The sequence below is a fragment of the Mercenaria mercenaria genome, chromosome 8, assembly GCF_021730395.1.
Source record: "Mercenaria mercenaria strain notata chromosome 8, MADL_Memer_1, whole genome shotgun sequence".
In the NCBI taxonomy this organism is placed as follows: Eukaryota; Metazoa; Mollusca; class Bivalvia; order Venerida; family Veneridae; genus Mercenaria; species Mercenaria mercenaria.
The window spans coordinates 34,973,275-34,982,283 of record NC_069368.1 but is presented as its reverse complement, the minus strand read 5'-3'; positions in this window follow the sequence as shown (position 1 = coordinate 34,982,283).

Here is a 9,009-nt window from a genome sequence, read left to right as displayed (position 1 = left end):
ATGGCATGTAAGTGAGAGAAATATTTCGCTGTAACAAAAACTGTGAATGTTTTGATCCAAAAGTTCATGTGATAGAGGTTTTCTGGCTGCTAAGTGGGTTTTTGCTTTATATCTCGCGAAATAAAAGCGGCTGTGTTATGGCGCAAAGCCTGTTATTTTTGTTAGCTCACCTGTCACAAAGTGACAAGGTGAGCTTTTGTGATCGCGCGGTGTCCGTCGTCCGTCGTCCGTGCGTCCGTGCGTGCGTAAACTTTTCCTTGTGACATCTCTAGAGGTCACATTTTTCATGGGATCTTTATGAAAATGGGCCAGAATGTTCATCTTGGTAAATTCTAGGTCAAGTTCGAAACTGGGTCACGTGGCGTCAAAAACTAGGTCAGTAGGTCTAAAAATAGAAAAACCTTGTGACCTCTCTAGAGGCCATACTTTTCAATGGATCTTCATGAAAATTGGTCAGAATGTTCACCTTGATAATATCTAGGTCAAGTTTGAAACTGGGTCACGTGCGGTCAAAAACTAGGTCAGTAGATCTAAAAATAGAAAAACCTTGTGACCTCTCTAGAGGCCACATATTTCATAAAATCTTCATGAAAATTGGTCAGAATGTTCACCTTGATGATATCTAGGTCAGTTTCGAAACTGGGTCATGTGCCATCAAAAACTAGGTCAGGAGGTCTAAAAATAGAAAAACCTTGTGACCTCTCTAGAGGCCATATATTTCACAAGATCTTCATGAAAATTGGTCAGAGTGTTCACCTTGATGATATCTAGGTCAAGATCGAAACTGGGTTACGTGCCATCAAAAACTGGGTCAGTAGGTCTAAAAATAGAAAAAACCTTGTGACCTTTCTAGAGGCCATATATTTCACAAGATCTTCATGAAAATTGGTCAGAACGTTCACCTTGATGATATCTAGGTCAAGTTCGAAACTGGGTCACGTGCCATCAAAAACTAGGTCAGTAGGTCAAATAATAGAAAAACCTTGTGGCCTCTCTAAAGGCCATATTTTTCATGGGATCTGTATGAAAGTTGGTCTGAATGTTCATCTTGATGATATCTAGGTCAAGTTCGAAACTGGGTCAGTGCGGTCAAAAACTAGGTCAGTAGGTCTAAAAATAGAAAAACCTTGTGACCTCTCTAGAGGCCATATATTTCATGAAATCTTCATGAAAAATGGTCAGAATGTTCACCTTGATGATATCTATGTCAAGTTCGAAAGTGGGTCACGTGCCATCAAAAACTAGGTCAGTAGGTCAAATAATAGAAAAACCTTGTGACCTCTCTAGAGGCCATATTTTCTATGGGATCTGTATGAAAGTTGGTCTGAACGTTCATCTTGATGATATCTAGGTCAGATTCGAAAGTGGGTCACGAGCCGTGAAAAACTAGGTCAGTAGGTCAAATAATAGAAAAACCTTGTGACCTCTCTAAAGGCCATATTTTTCAATGGATCTTCATGAAAGTTGGTCTGAATGTTTATCTTGATGATATCTAGGTCAAGTTCGAAACAGGGTCATGTGCGGTCAAAAACTAGATCAGTAGGTCTAAAAATAGAAAAACCTTGTGACCTCTCTAGAGGCCATACTTGTGAATGGATCTCCATAAAAATTGGTCAGAATGTTCATCTTGATAATATCTAGGTCAAGTTCGAAAGTGGGTCACGTGCCGTCAAAAAGTAGGTCAGTAGGTCAAATAATGAAAAAACGTTGTGACCTCTCTAGAGGCAATATTTTTCATGGGATCTGTATGAAAGTTGGTCTGAATGTTTATCTTGATGATATCTAGGTCAAATTTGAAACTGGGTCAACTGCGATCCAAAACTAGGTCAGTAGGTCTTGAAATAGAAAAACCTTGTGACCTCTCTAGAGGCCATATATTTCATGAAATCTTCATAAAAAGTGGTCAGAATGTTCACCTTGATGATAGCTATGTCAAGTTTGAAAGTGGGTCACGTGCCATCAAAAACTAGGTCAGTAGGTCAAAGAATAGAAAAACCTTGTGACCTCTCTAGAGGCCATATTTTCCATGGGATCTGTATGAAAGTTGGTCTGAATGTTCATCTTGATGATATCTAGGTCAAGTTCGAAAGTGGGTCACGTGCCATCAAAAACTAGGTCAGTAGGTCAAATAATAGAAAAACCTTGTGACCTCTCTAAAGGCCATATTTTTCAATGGATCTTCATGAAAGTTGGTCTGAATGTTTATCTTAATGATATCTAGGTCAAGTTCGAAACAGGGTCATGTGCGGTCAAAAACTAGGTCAGTAGGTCTAAAAATAGAAAAACCTTGTGACCTCTCTAGAGGCCATACTTGTGAATGGATCTCCATAAAAATTGGTCAGAATGTTCATCTTGATAATATCTAGGTCAAGTTCGAAAGTGGGTCACGTGCCGTCAAAAAGTAGGTCAGTAGGTCAAATAATGAAAAAACGTTGTGACCTCTCTAGAGGCCATATTTTTTATGGGATCTGTATGAAAGTTGGTCTGAATGTTTATCTTGATGATATCTAGGTCAAGTTTGAAACTGGGTCAACTGCGATCCAAAACTAGGTCAGTAGGTCTTGAAATAGAAAAACTTTGTGACCTCTCTAGAGGCCATCCCCTTGAATGGATCTTCATGAAAATTGGTCAGAACGTTCACCTTGATGATATCTAGGTCAAGTTTGAAACTGGGTCACGTGCCTTAAAAACTAGGTCAATAGGTCAGATAATAGAAAAACCTTGTGACCTCTCTAGAGACCATATTTTTCAATGGATCTTCATGAAAATTGGTCAGAATTTTTATCTTGATAATATCTAGGTCAAGTTCAAAACTGGGTCACATGAGCTCAAAAACTAGATCACTATGTCAAATAATAGAAAAATGACGTGATACCCAAAACTGGATCATGTGGGAAGAGGTGAGCGATTCAGGACCATCATGGTCCTCTTGTTTAGTTTGTTTTACAGTCAATTTAGGATATATGGCGACTTTTCCAGCGTTCTGAAGTGTCCCTTCAGGCTTTGCTTCATACATGGGCAGGCTCCTTGGTAGAACTACAAACCTTTCATAAGCCAGCTGGATGGCTTCCTCCAATGAAGAATTTTACGAAAAGCTTGCGATGTTATGTTGAACCAGCGCCTTGTCGGTGTACAGAAAAGATACAAGATGGCTAAAAGAAACAACAACCGTTTTTTCCGCTATAACCTGCGTGTGAAATTTGCTGTCATTGAAAGATCTCACAACATGTACTACGACTACGCATATGCCAAAGCAGACCAAGTTGCCGAATTGCGCAGGGAACTGTTCAACGAGTCCGCGGAAATAGTACCTGGTTCCGACTCGGACTATTCTTCAGACTCTGACTGAGTTATTTTGATGTAAATCGCATGTCGTTTCCCATAAACGGCCCTTCTCAGAGCCAACCAAATATCTGGAAAGATATATCTCGCAGATAAATTGTCAAATTAAATGAAATATATATGCAACTGACTGGTATCTAAATTCCGTCCGATATATAGAAATAACGTGGTCTATAAGTTCCACTGTCAAAATAAGGTACTAACAATCTTGCAACTTAATACATAAATGGGCTTATAAATGACTTATTAAAATGAGTAATTGAACCAATGACAGAAGACTGAATTGACGCACGAATGAATGAAAAGCCATAAATTAAATTATTGGTAAAAGAGATAATAGCCAAATAAAAAATTGCAACATCTAACACACAAAGTCCGAGTGTACATGCATGCGTTATGGTAAAACAGATCAGTTTGAGTCGTATAAACAAGTAAGAAATGAATACAATTTTGAAATCAAACGTTAAGAGAAACACACTCAGTGAAAAGATAAAGAACGCTAAAGGTTATTCCAAGACTCTGTATGGATTGGAATCTGAACTAACTGGTACCAAATCTGAAAACCCGCTGCCTCAAGGAGAGTCTAATAATTCATTGGCCGAAAAATTTGCTGATTTTTTCATGAAAAAAAATCTCAAAAATACGTCAATCCCTAAGTGAATACCAAAACTTTGAACCTCAAGTAAAGGATATACGAAATTTAAACAAATTTACCGAACAGACTCAAGATGAAGTGAAAAAGCTCATGAATGAATAGAATACTACGTCTTCAAAGTTAGATATTTTGCCAACACGTATTTTGAAATCACATGTAGTTGAACTTCTCTCTAGTATCACTAAATTGGTGAATCTCTCATTATAACAAAGTGTTTTCCCTTTGAATTACAAACACGCACTTGTTAGACCTCTGCTAAGAAAAAGGAAGTCACGGCCCTTATTGCGATTGACTTAAGTGCGGCATTTGACACTGTCGACCATGATAGTCTTCTAGATGTCATAAAAGCACAATATGGCGTCTGTGATACAACTCTTCAATATAGGTAGACTCCTATTTAAGGCCTCGTACTTGTAAGATTAATATCAACAACGTATATTCATCAGACCGCCATCTTGAATGCAGTGTGCCCCAAGGCAGTTGCCTTGGTCCATGACTGTATCTCACCTATGCTGGAACTCTTTTTGATGTCATTCCAAAATCCATATCAGTCTACGGTTTTGCTGATGATCATATAGCAAATAAAAGCTTTCGTCCTATATCTGTTTCCGTAGAATCACAAGCGATCGGAGACCTTGAAAGGTGCGCAGTTATAATCAATGACTGGATGAATAGAAACAAACTGAAAATGAACACTTCCAAAACTGAATTTATTATGTTTGGTAGCAGACCTCAATTAAACAAATGTTTTACAAATTCCATTAACTTTGCTGGTGATAATGTCAAATAGATATCTCGGTGCATGTCTTGACGAAACCTTTGCCTTTAAAGATTATGTAAATCGCAAATGTCGTACAGCCATATTGAATTACCTACGAATTAAGAACATACGAAAATATTTAACAAAAGCAGCCGCTGAAATTTTAGATTTGTCTCTAGTTATTTCACATCTGGACTATTGCAATGTCATACTGTATGGTGTAGCTAACTGTGAGGTGCGTGAGATGCAACGTATTCAAAATATGTGCGCAAAACTTGTCCTTAACAGGAGGAAATTTGACAGTTCTAAACAAGCATTGTATCACTTACATTGGTTGCCGGTGAAAGCAAGAATTGAGTTCAAGATACTTTTTTCATGTATAGCTGTCACACTGGCAGAGCACCTGTGTATTTAACAGAATTGCTTACAGAGTATATTCCGAATAGACAAGGTTTGAGATCGTCTGAAAAGTCTGAATGTTGTTATTTTGTTCCATACAACAAATGAAAAACTTTCAATGATAGAAGTTTCTGTACTATTGGTCCAAAATTTTGGAATGAACTACCGTTAGAACTACGCAAAAGTAAATCACTTGACACATTCAAAAAAATCTTAAGACACTGTATTTCAGAGATTTTGCGGCATTGTTTTAATTTTTTTGATAACTGTTTTATTACGCGAAAACAGCAGGTGATATTTCTTAATGTTTTGTAAAAGGCTTTACATTTCAACATTTATATTTCCATGCTTTGTTTAATTAAACGCACTTGTTGGTACAGGCTCTATTGGTAGGTTAGTGTGTAGTATTTCTTTTTAAATAGTATATGATAGCATCATTAACCAGGGGGTTTGAACCTCTATATGCAGCTCGTCTGGGCGTACCATGTGATGCTTTAAGCACTGGTAGTCGCAATAGGGGTAAAATGACCTCAAGGGGAGGGTTGCGGTCATGACTGTTTGTTACAATAAGGCTGTTATTATTGTCAATATTAAAATTGTTATTATTATTATTATTATTAGTATTATTAGTAGTAGTAGTAGTATTATTTACAACGCCATTGAATAAATCATTGTATAAAAATAGGCATTAAATCAAATTATTCAGTTTCAGTTTCAGCTATAATACGTTAATGAATCAATTCAAAAATGAATTGGGGAAAAAAGGCTGAAACGTTTCAAGAGACAACGCATGAGTGATTGAATGAGTGAGTGAATGAATGAATTAATGAATTGCCTACCGGAAGTAAAGAAAATGAAAGTAAACAGGCTAAACTTGAAAAGGAAAGTCGCATTCGTATTTTTCTATAGTCAGAGGTAACGCGCGATCATCCCGTCGTGGACATTTTTTTGCTTGTAAGGAGTCAATTTTCAAAACTTTTTAACGATTTGAAAATACCCGGGATTTAGCACGACGACTTGTCAGCTTTTCATCTACGAAAAAATATTTGAACTCTGAATAAACACAAATCTCACAGCGGTCCGTAACGGAGCAAGTGTATAGTTATGGAGATTTTTGTAACCTCGTCAAATCGTTCAAAAGGTCCTTTTTGATGTTGTTTGAAAGTGCCATTATATGCTCTGGATATAAGATATTTCCTTATTTATAAGCTGCAGACCTAGACATTTCAGAAATATTTTCAAACTGAACTTCGTGTTATAAATGTTGATTCTACGAAAACGTGAAAGGGCGATCGGACGCTAATTACGTTTTATTACGTTACGGCCGCGGAAGGATATAGGCTGAGACAAATGGTTTCAAGACATAGTTTGGCGAATTAATCAGGCGGTTCTGTGTTATTAGCGAAGAACATATATATATATATATATATATATAAATAGTAGCATAATATTATATGAGCTGAGCATCAGGATGGAGCTGCAATTTTTATTGAGGAAACATAGGCTGAATTCTCATAGAATAGGACTCGGTTGTTGATTCAAAGACACCAGTTAAATGTATATAAAAGTTCCAACCTAATGGAACATCACAAGTTACAAATATAGAAAAAAACCGTAAAAGATAAGTGTAAATTTCATGGAATCATAGAGCACAGCAAACACAGCCAGAGACACAGACCGCCAAATAGGCCGCCACAAATAGAAACAGTTGTAAACGCACACACGCATGCACGAGTACACAAACTGACAGCAAGGAAAAAACGAACAGATATGTTTATATTGGGCATCCCTTGGTTAAAGTTTTCTATAGAATAAAAAACGCCTAGAAATGTCTCACAAGAACCAGGTGGCAAACTTAAGTAGAAATATTCGAACAATGCAAGTGAAGCAAGTGTATTAATGCCATGGAAAATATGCAGGTAAACCATGTAACTTTTAGAAAGGATAATATAAGATGATCAATTAAAATAAACTTGCAATATTTTACAAGTTCGTGTTTGTGTCTCAAAAGAACAATCCAGGTTTTAATGTTGGGAGGAAGACCCCGAGTGCCTCCTTTGGACATAACATTAGCTATGAACTGGTACTTGGATAAAGCCATGAATTGTTCACAAAGCCAGCTTGATGGCTTACTCGTATTAAAATTAGACATCTCGTGTGGGGTTTCAAACATACAAAGACACGAGCGGATACAAGCTACATACCATATCTCAAAGGTGCATTTTAGATCCGTATTTTACATTTGAAAATATGAACAATTACTACGGTTACATTTAGGTTATGTAAACATGCAATTAACAGTACTATGCAACAGGTTTAAAATACGGTAAAATACATATTTAGCTAAACAAAGTATAAATATTTATAACTATAGACTATAGTACAAAAAGTCTAGTCAATGATTTATATTTAATATACATGTAAACTAATTGAATGTTTTAGATTTAGAGCATCACTTCAGGGGAACCATTTTGCGATATTCTGTAAAAAAAAAGGAGATTCTGTTGTGCATATCATGTGAGGAAGCCATCCAGTTTGCTTACGGAAGGTCGGTGGTTTTACCTAGATGGCCGCCCGTGATGAAATAATGCACGGAGGGACACCTGGGGTCTTCCTCCACCATCAAAGCTAGAAAGTTCCCATATGACCTAAATTTGTGTCGGTGCGTCGTTGTACCCAACAAATCTATTGTGCATGCAAGTTTCTACGGCAACGACCGAGTCTTCGTTTCTGCAAACATACCAACATAATACTATGTATATCCATTAAACATCGATGTACTCAATTTGGACATATCGGAAAATTTGTTAGCACAAAACAGGACACCCGTCTTTCTCTTCTGTTCAAATTTCAAACGACATGTGTTTTATTGGTAAATCAAAAGAGCAGCAGATCAAAAATTATCAGCCGATGTTGAGAAAGAAAAAAGTTACGCTAAAAATAACACCTTTGGCGTGATATTGAAGTTTTTTTATGGTTGCAATTAGATCTATCAACCTATATCCTAATCCAGATGCCGAAACAACATTTAGCAATTTACGCAGTTTGAATTTGCGTTCGCAAATACTAGATGTTGTTTACAATAACTAGAAAAAAAGTTACGTTTTGCGTGAGAAAACTTAGAAATTTGCAATGTCTGGGTCGATACATTAATCAAAAACCCGTCAAAATTCGGAGGCAGAAGTCATGCATTAAATTAAACATTGACGAAGATTTCAAAAACGATAACAACAACAACAACAAAAACAACACAAAACAAGTACATTCTTAATGTGTGCGTTAACGTTCCATTCGTTGCCTGATAAGTATGCAATCTTTACATTGTAGAGGATATTAAATAATAAATAATGATAATAACAGCTTTACACACGGTTCGAGTATGCGGTTTGATCACATGTGTAGCAGTTGGGATTAGGTAAGAGTTTAGGTGCAGTTACCCTAACAGACACATTGTTAGGTCCATATGGCGATACGCAATATGCTTTCGTGGGTCTTGGCAGTTGCACAATAAAATATATCATAGAATGATACGCAAATATTTTGAAACATAGCTAAATATCTACTGTTACTGTTGATTTAAAGCTGTTTTGTCCTGGACTGTATTTTTAGAGCAATCCACAGACCTCTGACTTTTCAACATATTAAGGCTGGCATAATTCATGTTGTATCGACGTAATTCAAAGAAAATTAGGCTGGCATAATTCATGTTGTATCGACGTAATTCAAAGAAAATTCTGCGAAATAGATGTCAAACATTTTAAAATCTTAGATAAAATTATTAATGAAATTAATACTAGTACGGGCCAAGTATCGTGCCAGAGCGATCGAGCTATTGAAGCACACACTTTCCAGG